We start from the raw sequence: 21,647 nt of genomic DNA on the forward strand, positions 1-21,647 counted from the left end.
TGCCCCTGAAATTGAAGAGAGTGAAAATATACTCATCTCTGTATAATCACTGGAAGAAAGCCCATCCTGAAGAATTCACCCAGAAAGTAACAGTTACCATACAAGATGTTTGCCTCCAAAGTCCCCAGTATTATCCAATACTTCAGTGGAAACCCTGAATTCAGTAAAAGAGCTGTTGATAACCTGTGAGCTTTGTTGAAGTAACGTTTGACATACAAGGACTCTATGTAGCTACAGATGAAGAGAGAAAGCAAGAACCCTCAACCCTGTGCATTCACTGGCAAGGAGGCTGGTATCGAATGGTTCCCCACACCTGCAATAAAACATTCTTCTTAGATATAGGTTCACGTGGATATTTGTATTTTCCGTCTATCTGTGCTATTCTGCACGTGTTATATTATACAATAAAATAATATACGAGGGGAAGGGCCATAGCACAGTGGCAGAGCATCTGCCTTGCATGCAGAAGGTCCCAGGTTAAATCCCCAGCATCTCTAGGTAGGGCTGGGAGACACTCCCTGCCTCCAACCCTGCAGAGCTGCTGCCAGTCAGAGTAGACAATACTGAGCTAGATGAACTAGTGGGTCTGACAGCTTCTTATGTTCTGATATACAGAAACCACAAAGGTAATGGGGCCCATAAACAGTATAAGAGGTAAGAAGAAGTCAATGTAACTGATAGAAATAACAATGCCATATATTACATTAGTACGTTAAAAATGTGTTCTTATGTACTATTGTTGTAATTCATTGCATTTTTATGTCTGTATTATGTTGTAAATCTGTCAATTACATTGACTACCTCTTATGCTGTTTATGGGTCCCATTACCTCTGCCTTTGTTTTTTAATAATTTGGGTATCCTCTCCTTTGTGCTTGTAGGGTTGCCATATTGCCCGGATAGCCGGGTTTTACCCGGATTCTATGCATGCCACCCGGCACCCGGCTAGCCCCTTACGTGGCCCGGATTCTCAGCTTTAATTTTTTAAAAAATTAAGTTTCTAGGTGGTCTGGTTCTCGAGATATACATAAAAACGTTAGACACCCCCCTGGACTGTTAAATCTTTCTTTAAACAGTACTGTACTATAGCACTTTGTAGCTTTAACCCCGCCCGTTCAGCATTGCAGCCAATCAGGGATTGTGTTTCAGTTTCATTGACCTCAGGCAGTGTCTAGAAAACAAAATGGTGGTTTCAACCCCCCCTCCCCGTTTAACTGAAAATCTCATAAATTGGGTAAGTATATACATTTCAGTTTTTTTTCCTCTTGTGTGCAGGAGTCAGAGCTTGGGCAGTGTTTTGAAAACCTTCCCAATACTTGCCTTTTGTAAAAGCAATGCTAATCCCATATGCCCAAAGTAAATCCCATTTAATTCAATAGGACTTACTTTGAGTAGACATGTTATGAATGTGCTGAAAATCAATGGGACTTGGGAGTGAATGTAAAAAAGAATTATGTTTGTGTTCTAACTCTTTCTGTCTGCAGTCCAATTTTAAAGCAAGTAGGCAGGGCTTACTTAGGTATTACAGTTTTTATTCTGTAGGAAAGTAATACTGATTTTTTTAAAACTAATACTGATTTTTCTGCAATGACCAACTGGTTTGACAATAAACTATTATATGGCCTGTATGTATTTATACATCTGCTGTGTGTGCGTGTGCGTGTATGGAGTCTTTCCAACATCCCTGTGAGGTAGGGTTGGAAACCAATGCAGCTCACAACAAGAAATAAAGCCATTTAAAATCCAATGACCATAAAACAAGTATAAACAGTTGCAAAACAGTGTAAAGTGGCATGATTCGGAATTTTGGGTTGTGTGAATGAAGTTCCTTATCACTTGAGGTTGCAGTTCTGTCCCTGTTTGAGTAAGCCCCACTGAGTACGCTGGGACTTGCTTCTGAATAAATAAACTTAGGATTGCACTATAAATATCTTTACAGTTTGTGTAAATAATAAATATATTTGATAGTCATGCTTATATACATATTTCTTCATTTATCATATTTTTGGTTTTTGGTTAGGAATCCTGACTGGTTGTGAGATGCTTAGTTTTTGCCTTACTCATAGGAATCTTGTTGTGGTTGGTATGGTATTACATTTAGGAAAGTGTTACTGCCTTCTGTGTTTTTTTTTCCTATTTGCATTTCACTTATCTTTAACCTCACTCTGTTACAGCCATAGAAGCAACAGCAGCATATGCAAGATAATTAACTCCCATTAGTGATAAGAACAAGAATTTATAATTATTATTTCAATTAAAACAAGAGGCTTCTCAATACTTTGAAGAGGACCAGATATTTATTTTCTTTCTGAGCCCAGGACTGGGTCTTTCATGATGCCCGGTGTGTGTGTGTGTGGGGGGGAGCAGGAGAGTAGTCGATAAGACAGACATCCTGGCATTGGTAATCTAATTAGCAAGGTATGTGTGGGGTTGTTGCACACTTCCAGGCCCAGTTTCATTTTGAGTATGGAGGTGGAACCTGTGTAGATGTGGTTGAGAAATTTTGAGTTAAGCAAAGCTCTGCTTTTATAAAACCTAAGAAACATACAGATACTTTGAATGTCTGAGTGCCTGCACCAGTGGAATACTGGAGGAACCTGTAAAACTTGCTGCAACAGTATTTAGAACTGAGCATGTGGTGTGAAAGACTCCTTTTCCTAACATTTTGGCTTGTTTTTCTCCACCCACCACATCTCTGAAATATATTGTATATGTAATGGTTAACCGACCTGCTGCCCTGACTTACTTTATGTTTGTTGCTATTTTGTGTTTTTGTTATGTTTTTATATTGATTGTGTATTTTTATTGTTTTTATTATATTTGTAAGCTATGCTGAGCTCTGTTTTTAACAGCAGAAGGGCAGGATATAAATCCTCTTAATCAATCAATCAACATTCCATAGTGTTGGAAACTAGAGTCTAGGCATTTAAGGCTGAAAATGTTGCTTTTTAAAAAGATTTCTCACATCTTTCCCCAGTTTTTGGTGCCAATTCCTAGGCACAAAAACAAAACAACTGGACAATCTAAATATTAATATGCAAATAATTTGCATAATATGCATAATATGCAAATTAGCCTGCCCAGATTTGTGGAACTGGAATATGGCAACCCTATGCTTGTGTCCAATTATCTCTTCCACCCCCCCAACTAGAAAATCTAAAATCTGACAAGATGAAGAGGGATAAGTGGGAGGGACAAGTGTAGGGAACTCCCTGTTTTAAATTACTTAAAATAACACGCCTTTTGCTGTACACAGTTTTAACTCTGTTTAAAAAAAAAGAAGAAGTACCCAGGCTTGTGGAAGCACCGAAAATAGCTCTCTGGGACCTAGCTTATAAGTTTTTATTGTGCTTATGCCAGTAAAGTCTTGCCACAAACTGCAACCTGAGAGGGAGAAAATACAAAGTTGGCACATGAGAGAGAGAGAGAGAGATTTTCTCATGGTTTCCTATTTGGATAGTAACAGGTGTGGGGGAGATACCGTGTGCATTGGAATGTATTAGCCTCAATTTACAAGCTGCCTACAGACCTCACAACCCTAACTCACCTTGTAGGCCCAGTTCAGATGCCATCTTCTCAGTCTGCAAACCATGGGACTGATGTGTTGTTGTGTTTGCATTTGATTGTTTTCCAGGTTCAATATGCTGCTTTTCAAGGAGACAACACCCAATGCTAGGCTAAAATTAAGAACAGATTTCTAAGCAGCAACTGCTAGTGGATCACACACATCCCTTTAGATTTTGGAGGTGCTAAACCACACAAAGAGAACTGTGCATTAATAACCCCTAAATTTTAATTAACATGGTGTCTCATTCATGTACAAAATTAAAAGCCCATCTTTTCTGGAGAGGCTTCCCTTTTTAATTAGGAGCTTTTGCTATCCTAATTGTTACATTTGTTCATTCCTTTCAAATTATACTAATGATGGCCAGATGGTCTGTTCTTCCCTCCCTTTAGATCACTTATGAAGGGCAAAATTCTCCTCTGCTCATACAGAAGGAAAAACAACCACCTTTTTCTGCCAACAGTCATCCTACATCAGCAACATGACCAGTTTCTGGAGGCCCAAAGTATTTAGATTTCAGGAACAACAAACACATGCATAATTTAATACATACAGCTCCTACAGAAGACCATGACAACTCCCTTCGGTATATGCAGAACTGCAACAAAATACTCTAATTTCCAAAGCACCATGTGATTGTCCTCTTCACAAATAAGTGTGTGTTTGTGTGGAGGGAGGGGGCAACTGAATTTATACACAATAAAAGTAGCACATGCATAAAGACAGCTGAACTCTCTCCTCCTGCCTTTCCTCTACTGCTTGCCTCACAGCCAGGCTACAACACCAGAAGTGAGCTGAACTAGAGACAAGGTGCCTGGAGGGTGGGAGGTAAAGCAGGGGAAGATTTAACTCTCCTAACCCTCATACTCCTTTTAAACAAAAAAATTAGACCCCCTCCACTTTAGAGATGAAAGAGGCAGCTAAATGAATAAAGCAATCATGACTGCCCATGTCATGTAGATTTGGGCCTTCAATTAAGAAATTCCACCTGAATGCTTTGAGTATTCAGATTGAGAGCTTTAAAATAGTATTTTTCAACTTTGGGCCTCCAGATGTTCTTGGACTACAATTCCCATGATCCCTTGACCAGTGGGTAAGTTGCCTGGGGATGAAGGGAGCTGTAGTCCAAGAACATCTGGGGACCCAAAGTTGAAGAGCAGTGCTTTAAAAGAAATAAGAACGTAAATCCAATGAAGGTCCTTAAATAACATGCCAGAAGAATATAAAGATCAAATAAGGAACAGATTTGAGGCTTTAAACTTAGAGAACCGGAAGAACTATGAAGTCAGAGACATTATCAGGAAAGAATGCAAAAAAACAACAACCTCTAGTTAAAAAGAGAGAAAGACCTCAATAGATGACTGACAAAACTCTTAAAATGGTTAAAGAGAGAAGGAAAGCAAAAGCAAAAGGTGACAGAAACATGGTTAGAACCCTACATGCAACAATTCAGCGACTAGTACGTAGGGACAAAGAGAACTATTACAATAGTTATTGAACAGAAATAGAAGAGGACAACAAAAAAGGTAGAACAAGAGCCCTATTCCAAAAGATTAGAGAAATTAAAGGGAAATTAAAACCAAGAGTAGGGATGTTGAATTATCAACAGAGGAACAAATTGACTGACTGAGATAAAGTAAAAGGAAGATGGAAGCAATACACTGAAGAACTATATAAGAGAGCTGTAAGGATGACAGATTCATTCCTGGAGGAACCGTATGATGAAGAACCAGAAATTTTAGAATGCGAGGTGAAAGTTGCTCTTAAAATATTTGGAAGAAACAAATCACCAGGAACAGATGGCATACTAATAAAGTTGCTACAAGTTACTGAGATGGAATCTGTACAAATTTTGACAAAAATTTGTCAACAAATATGGAAACCTAAATAATGGCCCGCAGACTGGAAGCGTTCCATATACATCCCAATTTCAAAGAAAGGGGATCCCAGGGAATGCGGTGATTATCAAACTATTGCCTTAATATCCCATGCAAGAAAAGCAATTCTCAAGATTCTACAACAAAGGCTCTTCCCATATATGGAGCGAGAAATGCCAGACGTCCAAACTGGATTTAGAAAGGGAAGAGGTACCAGAGATCATATTGCAAACATACATTGGATAATGGAAAGGATCAATGAATTTCAGAAGAAAATCCCCCTGTTTTATAGATTACAGCAAAGCCTTTGACTGTGTTGTAGATCATAAAAAACTATGGAATGCTTTAAAAGAAATGGGGGTGCCACAGCATCTGATTGTCCTGATGCGCAACCTATACTCTGGACAAGAGGCTACTGTAAGGACAGAATATGGAGAAAGCAATTGGTTCCCAATGAGAAAGGGTGTGAGACAGGACATAAAGAAAGCAGGATTGGACCAAGATGAAGGAGGTATGAAAATTGGAGGGAGAAATATCAATAATTTAAGATATGCAGACGATACCATACTAGCGGAAACCACTTGAAAAGCATGCTGATGAAAGTTAAAGAGGAAAGCACAAAAGCAGGACTACAGCTGAACGTCAAGAAGACTAAAGTAATGACAACAGAAGCTTTATGTAACTATAAAGCTGACAATGAGGACATTGAACTTGTCAAGGATTATCAATACCTTGGCACAGTCATTAACCAAAAGGGAGACAATAGTCAAGAAATCAGAAGAAGGTTAGGACTGGGGAGGGCAGCTATGAGAGAACTAGAAAAGGTCCTCAAATGGAAAGATGTGTCACTGAACACTAAAGTCAGGATCATTATTATTATTATTATTATTTATTAGACTTTTATACCGCCCGACTAGCTATAGCTCTCTGGGCGGTGAACACAAGATACAATAAAATCACACAATATAATACAGCAAAAACATATAAAAATAAGAACAATCTGAAATCAATTACAACAACATTTAAAAATTAAGTTAACTTAAATTAAAATGCCTCGGAAAAGAGGAAGGTTTTAACTTGGCGCCTAAAGGAAAGCAACGTCGGCGCCAAGCGCACCTCCTCGGGGAGACTGTTCCACAGTTCGGGGGCCACCACTGAGAAGGCCCTAGATCTTGTCACCACCCTCCGGGCTTCTCTATGAGTCAGAACCCGGAGGAGGGCCTTCGTAGTAGAGCGTAGTGTACGGGCTGGTTCGTATCGGGAGAGGCGTTCCAACAGGTATCGTGGTCCCGCGCCGTATAAGGCTTTATAGGTTAATACCAACACTTTGAATCTAGCCCGGAAGCATATTGGCAGCCAGTGCAAGCGAGCCAGAACAGGTGTTATATGCTTGTTAACAATCTGGCCGCCGCATTTTGCACTAGCTGAAGCTTCCGAACTGTCTTCAAAGGCAGCCCTACGTAGAGCGCATTGCAGTAATCCAAACGCGAGGTTACCAGAGCATGTACGACTGATGTAAGGTCCTCCTTGCTCAAATAGGGACGTAGCTGGGCTACCAACCGAAGTTGGTAGAACGCATTCCATGCCACCGAGGCTACTTGAGCCTCAAGTGAGAGGGAAGAGTCTAAAAAGACTCCCAGACTACGAACCCGCTCCTTTAGGGGGAGTGTAACCCCATCCAGGATAGGGTATGTATCCACCATCCGATCAGAGAAACCATGCACCAACAGCATCTCAGTCTTGTCAGGATTGAGCCTCAGTTTGTTAACTCTCATCCAGTCCATTGTCGTGGCCAGGCAACGGTTCAGCACATCGACAGCCTCACCTGAAGAAGATGAAAAGGAGAAGTAGAGCTGCGTGTCATCAGCATACTGATGACAATGCACTCCAAAACTCCTGATGACCGCACCCAACGTCTTCATGTAGATATTAAAAAGCATGGGAGACAAAACTGACCCCTGCGGGACCCCACATTGGAGATCCCACGGTGTCGAGCAATGTTCCCCAAGCACTACCTTCTGGAGACGGCCCACCAAGTAGGAGCGGAACCACTGCCAAGCAGTACCTCCAACTCCCAACTCCGCGAGCCTCTCCAGAAGGATACCATGGTCGATGGTATCAAAAGCCTCTGAGAGATCAAGGAGGATCAACAGAGTTACACTCCCTCTGTCTCTCTCCCGAGATAGGTCATCATACAGGGCGACCAAGGCTGTCTCAGTGCCAAAACCAGGCCTAAAACCCGATTGAAATGGATTCAGACCATGGTATTCACAATCTCTATGTATGGATGTGAAAGTTGGACAGTGAAAAAAAGTGGGTAAGAGAAAAATCAACTCATTTGAAATGTGGTGTTGGTAAACTGAGGTTATCGTACTTTGGACACATAATGAGAAGACATGATTCATTAGAAAAGACAATAATGCTGGGAAAAACAGAAGGGAGTAGAAAAAGAGGAAGACCAAACAAGCAATGGATTGATTCCATGAAGGAAGCCACAGACCTGAACTTACAAGATCTGAACAGGCTGGTTTATAACAGATGCTATTGGAGGTCACCGAAATCGACTTGAAGGCACATAACAACAACAACCACCTCAAGTCTATCAGTAGTAGCAGCAGCGTGTGAGGCAGGGGGAGAGAGCTGGGTTGGGGAAAAGGCAGATCAAGATTGTGGTGGGTTTGGGGGACGGCCAACATCCCAAGATGACTGTTAACTTCCCCCAAGTCCTAAAACACAACCCTCACCAAGTTGAAAGGGACCCCAAGAGATCATTTAGTCCAAATACCGAACTTATAGCAATAGTTTCATGGATGATGAACCCATTAACAGCTACAATAGGCAAATGTCATTCCATTTCTCCATGCATACCCACCATAGCAGGCATGGGGACACACAAGAGTAGAGGGGCTGTTGCCTTCATGACCTACATCCAACTTCCAGAGGCATGTGGCTGGCTGTGGCTGAAAAAAAGAATGATTGATTTGATGGACTCATTTGTCTGATCCAGCAAAGCAACTCATACATTCTTAAAATCTTATTCCTAGTATCTCTTGATAATGCTATTACTGAAATAAGAAAAACATTCAGCTGGGATAGATAGCTCTGAATAAGGCCACTGTGATCTCTAAAATGACATTTGAAAATCAACATGCGGCTATCATATTGTAAGGTATTATAAATTTGCTATTATTAGCACTCTGCCCTTTCTTATTGCCAGCTTAATTTCATTCAACGTTTAACGCTGTGCTCCTCAATTGTGCCTTGGGGGTTTGTAATATAATGGAATAATCATTTTCCTTTCTAATTTTCTATTAAAATACCAAGCCATTGTACCTCTAAAGTTGAAGACTCTGGTCTAGTTCTCACTTCGATGGAAAACTTCAGGCTGCAGAGGGGTGCTCACATGCTCCAACACCCATACCCATACCCACACATTTTCACATGGAAATGTGGCATGGCAAAGATTTTAATTTTTGGTAATGAGAAGCTTTCAGTTGTGAGCCCACACTGGGGTGGGGTACCTCAGGCATAAGATGACTACCTCAGTGAGAACTAGGTTGCTTTTTTAGCAGACGAAACCTTTCCCTTTGGACTGAGAATACCATAGCCCAGAGCTATGCTTAGATTGACAAGCTAGACACATATTAAGTTTGTAGAAAAAGAGTTGAATGTGTGCTTTGAACTGTCCCACAAAGAGCTACAAAGTAGTGTGGGTTTGTGTTGATTAGCTTCTGACAACTGTTCCACCTATAATTATATCCCATTTGCACGATACATTTAAAGCAGTATCATATCATTTTAAACAATCATGGCTCCCCCAGAGAATCCTGGGAACTCTGTTTTGTGAAGGGTGCTGAGAGTTGTTAAGGAGACCCTTTTCCCCCTTGCAATTCCCAGAGTTCCCTGGGAAGAGGGGTTGACTGTTAACACCACTCAAGCAGGGAAATCGCTTGTTCCCCTCCTACAAGTCCTTCCTCCTAGTTGTCCTGCTCACTTCTCACCAGCATCTTCTTCAGACAGAGCCTTTAGTTTCTGACCTTTGCACTGGCTAGCTGCTGATAGGGATGTAAGAAGGCACTTTCCATTCCAATCTATGTTCATTGCATGCAGTACTGTTTCCATTCCATTGCTGTTCGGCTTCCAGCAAAAACGACATCATCTTGCTGTCTGCTGTGGTGGAATTTTACATAAATAATTATGTAATTATGTCACATCATTCATTTCATTGCAAAGGAAACAAAATGCAAATGGAAGAAAAAATCAGTTGTGTATTGTTTGCAGACTGAAAACAACAGCGAATATTAATTGTATTTTCTCAATTGATTTCTGTTCTCAACATGGTACAAATAAGCAAACATCAGCAATTTCCGCTCCCATTTCCACCAGAATTCTCTGACTTCCCTACCTGCTGATTTAACTTTTTTCACCAACAAAAATGTAGCAGCTCAGGCTTGGCTCTTTAGAAGCCTCAGGAGGGGAGAGTGTTCTTGCACTCGGGTCCTGCTTGCAGGCTTCCCCCAGGCACCTGGTTGGCCACAGTGAGAACAGGATGCTGGACTAGATGGGCCACTGGCCTGATCCAGCAGGCTCTTCTTATGTTCTTATCTTATGCACATGCAGCACGGGCTCTGAGGAACCAATATCACTGCTGCTGACTCTCCCCCCCCCCCAAGTTTGCACAGAACGCGTAGGGTTTGGCACTTGATGGCAAATACTTGAAAAGCTATGTTTACATTTGAATGTAAAATCTGATCTGCTGACGTCTGTACATGCCATTCAGCAGCAGCCACCCAGCCATCTTAGTCTGCAGCAGCACTGCTTATGGTAGCATAAATTAACTGAAAATAAACCCCAATGCTAGCTGTAGGCTCTCAAGCAACTGGACCCAGAGATTGGGTGTCATCCAGTGGTGTCCGTCCAGCAGTGGAACCAACTTTTGTTCATGCAATGGGACTTCCCCTTCCTCTTTCCACCAGTGAAGCCCCCCATGTGCCCACCAAATCTGTCCTGGAAAGTTGGGGTACATGGGGCTAAGCGATGGAGGACGAGAAAAGGAAGTCCCATTGCTTTAGTGGAGAGGTCTATTCACATGACACTGGATGTTGTCCTGGCCTGGTCTGGTGTCAGAGCCTACAGAGCAAGGCAGGTCAGGGATTGTAGAACCACAGATATCTCAAGGTGAGCAACTTGCTCCAAAATGGTCAAAAGCAAACTGAGCCTTTTTAAGCCTCTGTCCCCAGACCACCTCTTCCAGGCTCTGTCCTCTTGAAGAGCATTTAGATTCCTAAACAGCCAACTGTCTGGTCTGAAGACTGACATTCCTGCTCCATTCATGGCTTCCCACCTATTGCATTCCCTGCTGGACTGGTAAGGTACTGTTGGGAGGCACTGGATTCCTCAGACTCAAGGGAAAGAACTCTTGAGAGTCCTGGCTCTGGCTCTATAGGCTCTGCTGCTGTTCTGTGGACACCTGTCTGTCAGCCTAAGGGGCAGTGGCCTCTTGATCTCCAGCAGCAGGCTCAGAGCCTTGACCCAGATCAAACTCCATAGCTGGTGATTTTGTAGCCTCTGCTCTGTGTCTTGATTGCTTCTGGACTCTGGGGTCCTCATGACAGATATCACCCACTGTGTTTAGCAGTCATTTGACTGTAGCCTGATCTTGACAAACTGAGTCAGACTGCTTGCAATAGATCCCTCTACTGGGAAAAAGGGAAGGATCTGAAATTGACGATCTGTAAATTTTGATTCTTTCAGTTTCTCATTTCTCAGTTTTCAATATTTTTCAGAATTTTGACCAGAGTGTCACATTTTCTTAACTTTCCCGGGAAGCTTGACTGCTGAGGGATGTTTTAGGACACTTTTTGACGTTTTAATTCCCCACACACACACATTTCTGCAGCATTTTGCATGCCCTCCCTCCCTATCCCTACTGATGTTAGAGCTTCACCATCAGTAGGGTAAGGGCTGCGGAAATTACCTTGGTGGTAGACAGGGGGAATCAGAAATTGGATCTGCCTTTCAAAGGTCAAAGTGCTCCAATGCTTTCTAAGAGGGCATCCCGGGGGATTTAGGATTGTAAAATTAATCTCTTTCTTTTCCAGTGTTGCACATATATTATTGTTGCTGCCAATATCAGAATTTCAAGGAGCAAAAAGTTGCTACTAAGCCAACTCTTCTCAGTACTGTGCCTGTTCTGAGTTCAGTAGTCTAGTGCCTTCTCTTCTGGAGCAGGGATCCATGTTTTTTTCTGTTCCATATTTCCATAATGCAGCACATGCATTGTTGGGCCTTGTAATTTAAATCATTAAAAAAAATCCATTTCTGTCCTCTTTGAGATTTGGACTAAATTCCAGCTGGAGCCTGAAAAATCTGTATAGCAAGGAGATAAAGAGTTTAGTAGCTTGCAATTTATTTCCCAGATGATTTTATTGCCGCTGCCACCCACTGTCAGCAGAAATCTTTTCTAACACGTTCAGGAGTCATGTCTCCCCATAATATATGTACTTATAACTGAAGTTGCACACATACAGTTCTTTAACAAGGATTCGCTGGTAGCTGAGCATAGGTCTCCTGGCTTGCCTCTTACATTTTTCATTTCAGGAAAGCTGTGCCCTGAGCACATCTTATTAGTTTTATATCACCTCACATGACTCCATAACACATCTTCTACAAGGCACTTCTGCAGAAACCAAAAGACTGGGAAAACAACTGCTTTGGAAGATTGAGACTAATTCTGTAAGAATTTGCAGAGGAACAGCCGTGCTAGTCTCTTGCAGAGAGAGAAAAAAAAAGAGTCTTATATGGCATAAGCTTTCAAGAGCTGACAGGAGGGATTGAGTCCAAAAAAGCTTATGCTATAATAAGTTTATTAGTCTTTAAGGTACCACAATACTCTTTGTTATTAATTCTGTAAAGGTTCCTTTATTTTCCATCAAAATAACAACAACCAGGTTGCTCACTTTAAAATAAGCTAATCAAAAATATATATAGTAATGCCTAAAAAGCTCTAATGTAGATCAGCTGTTGCTCCCAAAACAGGACCAGTAACTACCTGTCGCTTTTTAAAATGCCAATCTGAGAACTGGATATGTGAGCCTCAAGTGATTCTGGCAGTAGTTATTAGGACTGTGCAAGGCCTCCTAATGCAGTTCAGGGCCCAGTTTGGTGATCCAGATCCAGTTCGGTTCCAATTGATCAAGACCTGATCTGGAAATCCAATCTCGTACTCTCATTTACTTGCACTGGGAAACCAAAATGGTCATAACTGTGTGTGTGTGTGCGTGTGTGTATTTTCACATAGGTGCATGAATTTGCAGACATGGTAGCCAAATTTCATACAGATAGTTCCAGGGGGGGTTGTGCTAGCCACTCTTAAAGTTTGCTCTCTCTCTTTAAAAAAAAATTTTTTTTAAAAGGCTGTATTACACTGATGTACAGTATGTAATATTACATGTTTGCTTGTGCACTGACTGTGTACAATGTACTGGCCTATGTACATACTCACAAGTAGGATTGCCAGGTTCTGGCCTGAGGCTGATGCGGTATCTTTAGGAGAAGAGAAAGTCAGCCAAGTGCAGGTGTTCTTGCAACGCTATAATGAGAAACACCACAAGGTGGAATTCTCCCTTCCCCCTGCACAACTTTTAAAGATACAGAAGACCTCTTGGTTGCCAGGCCCAGACCCCAAGAGGTCTTTTGTATCTTTAAAAGTTGTGCAGGGGGGAGGAAGAATTCCACCTTGTGGTTTTTCCCATTACAGGGTTACAAGAACACCTGCACTTGGCTGACTTTCTCTTCTCCTAAAGATACAGGATCAGTCTCAGGGATTGAACCTGGCAACCCTACTCACAAGACTTACTGACATGCATTCACACAAGACAAATTACTAACACAGACAGATACAGAAACCAGAACACAGCTGTAAATAAAATGCAAGCCTAACTTTGAAAACTAGGACCCAAAATGTGTGTGTGTGTGTGGGGGGGAGAGAATACCAGGTTAGACCATAGGCCCACCTAGTTCAGTATGTTTACACTGATTAGCAGCAGCTCTCCGGTTTTAGACAGGAGACTTCACCAACCCTGCCTGGAGATGCCTGCCTCTGTGTGTATCCAATCTGTCACAATCATTTGCTTATGTTCCATCAAGCCATGCCTGGGGCTTGATTTGAACTCAGGCTGTTTGGCACAGTTCAGTTCCACTTTCACAGGACTTGATTGTCATAAAGCATACTCAGCGGGTAACCCCCCAGACAACACTCAGCTGCAAAACACGTTCAACTGACTCAGACAGTCCACATCGTGCTGCACATCAATGGGCATCTACCTATCAGCTGCATACCAGTATGGAACCCAGCCTTCATGCCTGCAAAGCAAAGCCCTGCAATTGCTGACTTTAATTGTGCTAGCAGTGATCTGCCTGGTGTCTGGAGAGGCGTCACTGTCAGATTGCTACTTGTCATAACATGGCTGGTTGCAGACGTCTATCCTCACGATCTTTCCATCACTTCCTGCCTTACCATTATTACAATCTGCTCAATTTCATGCAAATTAATAGCATCTTGGGGCGGTGGGAAAGGTATTCAGTGTGCCTGCCTCTGCCTTCATCCTCTTGGATCCCCCATCCCCCAACATGCTAGCACCTTACATTAGCAATGCCCAACAGCACAAGGAGAGAGAGAGAGAGAGAGAGAGAGAGAGAGAGAGAGAGAGCGCTGCACAGAACAGATTTACAAGTCAGGTGTTTGTCTCAGGCAGGCAACTTCTCATATTCTTTAGAGCTCAACATTACTATATTGTTCTTTTTATTTGATAACGGCTCCAGTAATGGCTTTCATTTGCAGTAAATCTCTCATTCCGTCTTTCCCCTCCTGTTAAAGGTACAATGATAACCTTTGCGGGATGGTAACACTGAAGCTTTGAGAAAGAAAAAAGAGAAACATGACCAGTGCTTAGTGAGTATTTAATGAAAAGATAGGAATTATAATACCCTGGTGCAGTTGGAAAAATCTGCCCAGTGTGCAGACTTGCTTTAGAAACAAATATATTGTGAAGTGCAAAAACCCAAGAATACCCAAGCATGTAATAAAGTATCATCAATTCAATCAGTTGTTAAAACACATAACACAATATACCAAAAAAAGAGTTTATCAGGTAGCCAATTTCCATTATAAAATATCATAGTCCCCCAAACTGCTGGGTGCTAAATCTCATTCATCCTCCAAAAGCTTGTGTGAATTAGTGCTTCTTCAACTGGCACCTAAATGTTAAAACCAAGGGGAACAAATATAGCTCCAAGGGAAAGAAATTCCACCATCAGGGTGCCACAATGGAGAGGGCCCTGTCCTGTCACAGTACAACAGAAATACATATCTATTATTGTTATATTACCAATTTATAGGTAAACAAAATCTGTAAAACAAATACTTATGCTTCCCATAAGTTCATTTCAAAACAAAATCTTACAAAGCTTACAGTCCTGAACTCAGAAACGCTTGCTTAACACCCCTCTAAGTTTTCATGACGATACCAAAAATAAAAAACACTCAGAGAGAATTATCAGTTTAAAGTCCAAAATAAGAGTAAAAAAATTAAGACCCTTGTTGGACTTTTTTCTGTCAGTGGTCTCATAATTTGTTGAAATTAATTAAATAGCAGCCATGTTCACAGAGTACCTGTAATCCTATTACTGACCTTGCCCCATACTCTGACCATTATATTTCACAGTTTAAAAGTTAAAAAGGCTGTTTTTTAAATTAATTTAAGAAAATTAACATAGGAGTCAATAAGCGCAGGCATGATCAGTAAGAACCAATTGTCAGTGTTCTAAAAACCTAACAGTTGTTTCACTTGGCTAATCAGGAGACTCCTATTCTCCTGACAGAGCTCCAGTGGCCAGAGTGGTATAACAGTGAACCCCTCTTCACAGAGAATAACAGTTTTCTAAACAACTCTAAGCACCCTTTACAAACTACATTTCCCAGGATTCTTTGGGGAAAACTATGACAGTTGAAAGTGGAATACATGTTTGTTGTGGATGTTTTACACCACATTACACCACAGCCAGGGTCAGCTTTGATTTAAATTTGGGTGGGAGACTACACATGTCTGCTGTAGAATAAAGAGGTGGGGAAAACCCTGAAAAATAATTATAAGGCCCAGTGCCCACCAACCCAATCTCCTTCCCCCCTCTCCCTCCCTCTCCCCCTTTTTCTCTACCCATACCCTTCTTCCCCTCCCCTACATCAGTATCATATATCATAAGCATGACTGTACAGGAGTAAATCCCACTGAATTCAATAAGCATGCAGATGATCAAACCTGCCCTGCCCCTCCTCTTCCCTCATATATCCTGCCTCCCTTCTACCCCTTATCTCCTCCTCTCTCCTTCCCATCTTTCCCTTCCCACTTTCTCCTCCCCCTTTCCATTCCAGCCCTCCTTCCCTGCCCTTATCATCTGCCCCTGTGCTCGGTTTCACCTTTCCTAAGAATTATTGCATGTGAGTAAATCCCATTGAACCCAATAAGCATGCAAATGATCAAACCTACCACCCCCCTCCTCCCCTTCTACCACCTCCCTTCCTCCCCTTTCCCCCCCCCCAATCCCCATCTCTCCCTCCTTTCCCCTCTCCCTTCCCCTTATCCTCCTTTCCTGTGGTCAGTTTCACCTTTCCTTAGCATGATTGCAGGGGAGTAAATCTTATTGACTGAATAAGCATGCAAATGATCAATCCATTCTCAGCAAACTTGCCTAGCATCTCATTTCTTACCTGCTAAAAAGCAGAGAAATTCACTTTGTTGTTGTTATGTGCCTCCAAGTTGACTGCGACTTATGGTGACCCTATGAATCAGCGACCTCCAAGAGCATCTGTCATGAATCACCCTGTTCAAATCTTGTAAGTTCAGGTCTGTGGCTTCCTTTATGGAAAATCCATCTCTTGTTTGGCCTTCCTCTTTTGCTACTCCCTTCTGTTTTTCCCACCATTATTATCTTTTCTAATGAATCATGTCTTCTCATTATGTGTCGAAAGTAATTTTCACACCTCCTTCATCTTGGTCCAATCCTGCTTTCCGTATGATATGTCCTGCATATAGATTAAATAAATAGGGTGATAAAATACACCCCTGTCTCACACCCTTTCCGATGGGGAACCAGTCAGTTTCTCCATATTCTGTCTTTACAGTAGCCTCTGTCCAGAGTATAGGTTGTGCATCAGGACAATCAGATGCTGTGGCACCCCCATTTCTTTTAAAGCATTCCATAGTTTTTCATGACCTACACAGTCAAAGGCTTTGCTGTAATCTATAAAGCACAGGGTGATTTTCTTCTGAAATTCCTTGGTCAGTTCCATTATCCAACGTACGTTTACGATGTGATCTCTGGTACCTCTTCCCTTTCTAAATCCGGCTTGGACATCTGGCATTTCTCGCTCCATGTATGGTAAGAGCCTTTGTTGTAGAATCTTGAGCATTACTTTACTTGCATGGGATATTAAGGCAATGGTTCGATAATTACTGCATTCCTTGGGATCCCCTTTCTTTGGAATTGGGATGTATATGGAACGCTTCCAGTCTGTGGGCCATTGTTTAGTTTTCCATATTTCTTGACAGATTTTTGTCAAAGTTTGGACAGATTCCGTCTCAGTAGCTTGTAGCAACTCTATTGGTATGCCATATATTCCTGGTGATTTGCTAATAGGCAAACCCCCCCACAAAAAACACACAAGATCAGCATAGCACATGTCTTGTTTCTGTTATTTGGGCTGTTTGCAGGTGTTGCCACCACTCACCATATGCTCAGAGGCACATGTTACCAAATTCTTCCAAGCTACACAGGAAGTGGATTGGACTCTGAAAGACACACCTAGAAATCTGCTAGAATATATTTCACCTCCCACTGTTTTGTGCAAACTGAGACACTCCTCATGTCCACTGGAGACTATTCTGCAGAATAGTCAGTGCCATTATTCCATAATTGTTTTTGGAGTTTTTTAGTGTAAATTATGCAAAGTGTTGTGCTTCACATAGTCACAGAAACAGAAGCAAAAGAAAATCATTTACCATAGGAAACGTCACTAAAATTGCAAACATATCTAAAGTGAATATCTGAAGTACATCAACTATCTTAATATTGTTGCTTCCTCCCTGCTAAAACAAGATCAACACAGCACGTCTTGCTTCTGTTATTTGGGCTGATTTTTTCCCCCTATTAGTAAATCATCATCTTTCACATGACAGGGTGGCGGTTACAATTCAAACTAATGTGTCTTTTCAATGCCTTTAAGAATATATAACATGGGGCTATGAATCTGTTATTGCAGAATCTTTTGGTTGCAGGCTTGCAGCCAGGATAGTCTAGGACAGTGGTCCCCAACCTTTATGAGTATAGGACCCCCTTTGTAAGCTCAAAGAATTTTGTGACACCCCCCGCACGCTAATTGTAATTTTATTTTCTGTTAATTGAAAAAGATGGCACATGACAAAATCACATCTCCATTTAGAAGATATATCCCTTTCCATAAAAAGCTCCCTGCAGACAGGGAGGTGTTGCTTTCTTTTCTTAATGCAAAGGTCCAATCAAATTGGGATCCCCCTCCCCCTCCGACAGTCTGAAGATGTACAGTCCTGTCTCCCAACACCAGTGGGTTACAGTGTTGGGCTAAGATCCAGGTTCAAATCCCTACCCAGACATGAAGCCCACTGGGTGGGCCAGACAGTCTCTCAGCCTTAGTGCATGCACCCTCCTGCAAACATCTGCAGGTGCGCATGCATTTGCGCATGTGGGAGGGAGGAACCCTCAACTGCCGCAACATCTTGGAGAGGGAGGTTGGGGGGGCAGAATGTAGGTGGAAGAAAGGGGGACACCGGCACACACACTTAGCCTCGGAGATGGGGAGTGAGCAAGTCCTGAGCTTCCTCACTGCTCCTTGGCTCTGTCTGGGCCTAAGGTGAGATCTGGGCGGCCTCACAAATAAGAATAATTTTTTAAAAGAGGTAGCAGCGAAGCAGGAGTCAAGAAAGGCAGGCAGGCTGGCTATCAGGAAGGAAGGGGGAAAGCAGCCTTTCCTTGCAGCCTTGATTCTTTTTGCTTCACAAAAAGCCCTCTCCTCTCATTCTGAGTAAGGGCATCGTCAGCGGCGGCAGTGCAAGGAGACGGGAGTTGGGATAGTCATCCCCTCTTCTTCCTGGTAGCACCTCCCTCAGCCTCCTTTGGCATCTGCCATATGTGGTATAGGCAGATGCCTGCCCTTGTCATGCCTGAAAGGCGCTCTGGCGCTTCAGCAAAGTCCTCCCCTCTCGTTTGGAGCAAGGGGGAGGTGTCATCTGCAGCAGCAGTGGGGAGCAGACAGCACCCAAGTAGTAAAGACTTTAAAAAAGTAATAATAAATAATCCATTACTGTTTGCGGCCCCCTCTGGATTACTTCATGCGCCCCCTGGGGGTCAAGGCACCCAGGTTGGGAACCACTGGTCTAGGACCAGTACTGGAAATTAATATCTGGGCCAACAATTTAAGAATGGTCGCTGAAGAATCAACGCTTTGGAATTACTAGAAATTGACAGATAAAGTCCAATGTTGGAATGATTTCACTACTCCTGTAACAACAGTCCTACTTCCCCTCTTGAGGGGGGGGGACAGGAGGGGGGATGGCATGCAATGATTTCTCCAGTGGCCTCCTTGGTGGATCTCCCAAAAGGTCCAACCTTGGAGCTGGCACAATGGAAATAGAAATAAAACCACCCCACCTTCCATTCTGGCTGGCATGTGTCAGCAAGTCTTCAGATGTAAAATAGGATCCTCTCCCTCTCCCCACCTCACTGCTCCTTGTTAGGATTACTCTGTCCATGTACTTGAAATGATTTATGAGTGCTAGCTCAGCCATATCCTCTGTCAGGCAAAATGCTTGATAATGGGCCAGGAAGGCTAGAGAGATGTCTCTTTAAGGAAACCAATATTTTAAATAGATCAAATATTACGGAAACACCTTAAATCTTTCATGATCTTTCCTCTAAATGGAGGTCAACCCCTGGTAAGTGCCCCCCTGAAATACCACTTGGGAAAAAGAGGTGGATGCAACAGTTTTCTGCTGTATTTATTATTCACTAACAGGCAAAAAAACCACCCACAACAACTTTGCAGTTTAAGAACATACCTATAGCCAACAGATATTTCTATCAACTTTAAAAAGCAGGGAAATTGGGTAACTATAGTGAATGCACCAGGGGGACAGGAGACCTGACCTCCTCTCTGAGATATTGTCCTGCCCTACAAATCTGTAAAAATGCAAACACATGTGTGCTCTGTGATTTTAATTGACTGTGCCCACCCTTCCTTAAGTATAGCAGGCTGAACACATGTATCTTTGGCAAGCTAAATTTGTTTTTTCCAACAGCTAGAGTCATTGCTGAAATAGCAACATATTGTAATCAGTTTGATTTTACATCAGACTGCAGTTTCAGATTCAACTGTTAATGTACCCAAAACAGAAATAGAGCATAACCTCCAGTATGAAACACAAAAGGCTCTTCACCATCATATGACATTGACCAATAAAAAGGCTTTGAAATTAATTAAAATAAATTTGACACAGATTTCTAGGATGAATAATGAGGGAAATATAATTTTCTAGGTTAGATTCTCTATAGAAACAGTAGTAACACAGGAAAGAAGCAAAGTAAGAAGGACATCAACAAACACAAAAAACGTAAATCTCCATCTTTGGAGATGTTGTCCTGATTTATACTTTGTTTTACTCTTTGAACTCTCGATTCTCTCTGCTTTGTGTATCACCATGAAAACGTATAGGGTTGTTAAGCAAGTGTTTCTGTGTTCAGGACTATAAGTTTGGTAAAGTTTTGTTTTGAAATGAGCTTATGGGAAGCATCAGAATGGCATTGGGGTATTTTCAATTCAACACTGCAGAATGTGAAAAATCCATGCTGGCTATAGTATACATCCACTCTTGTGGCTGTATAATAATAATTATTTTATTATTAATTAATTAATTAATTAAACTTCCATCTTGCCCTGCCTTCCTTCCAGAAGAAACCCATTTATTTATCCCATATATCTATTTATCAATTTTTAAAAAATGCATAGTGTTGCACGTCACCCCAATCTCCGAGCGGTGAGAGATCTGCAGGGGTCCCTGCATTTGCCCAGGGTTTGGTTTCTTTGGAAACAAGATCAGCGGAGGCTGTGGTGTCTTCATGAAATATGGTTTATTTATTTACACACTTTCCAACCTTAAGATGGAGGAGTTCAAATCATCAGCAGTCCAATAGATATTTTTCATCACGCTTACAGCAGGCACCCCAAAGCCATGGTGCAGGGAGTCAGCCTCTCTGCCTGTCTCCAGTTCCCAGCCTTTCCTCAGACTCAATGAAAAACACACGCCTCTCGTTTGGCCTGGGGCGGGGCCTCTCTTGAAGAGTTTCAATGACAATAGGATCTCCCTAGCCCATTTGCCAGTTAATGGATACGATAGACCCATTAGCCTACCTGGCCACTCTATTAGACTAACAAAGGAGACTCATCTGACCAACAGAGCTGATTTATCAACTGCAGAGCCCACCTCCAGGTGCAGAGTTCCAAATCAGAGGATGGAAAGGAACTCATAGAAATCATCTAGCTCAACCCCTAAACCCACAACACTATCTATACCAAAAAAGCAAAAGCAAAACACCCACACAAGAAAAAAGCTCACCAAACGCCAGTTAACTCTTTCAGTTGATGAATCCAACAAAGTCACTGAAACTATTTTCACGCACGCAATGGAATTCCCCCCTCCCCACATGACCCCATCTGCTTTGGCAGTTTCCCAATGCTCTGGAGCAGTTTTGGGGAGATGCAGGGGTGCTTCTACTCACACTATGATTTTGCTGGATTCAACCCTTTGCGCCTCTTAAATAAACCAAGATTTTAAAAAAGGAGGAGAGAGAAAACCAGTCTTCACATTATGCTGAGAATATATATGTAATGGGGCAGCAGGAAAGCTACTTAGCATATATATTTAGCCTTTCAAAGAGAAGACAGAGGAGATATGATAGCACTTTTCAAGTACTTGAAAGGTTGTCACACAGAGGAGGGCCAGGATCTCCTCTCGATCATCCCAGAGCGCAGGACACAGAATAATGGGCTCAAGTTGCAGGAAGCCAGATTTCGGCTGAACATCAGGAAAAACTTCCTACCCATTAGAGCAGTATGAC

The sequence above is a fragment of the Rhineura floridana genome, chromosome 4 (assembly GCF_030035675.1).
Source record: "Rhineura floridana isolate rRhiFlo1 chromosome 4, rRhiFlo1.hap2, whole genome shotgun sequence".
Taxonomy (NCBI): Eukaryota; Metazoa; Chordata; class Lepidosauria; order Squamata; family Rhineuridae; genus Rhineura; species Rhineura floridana.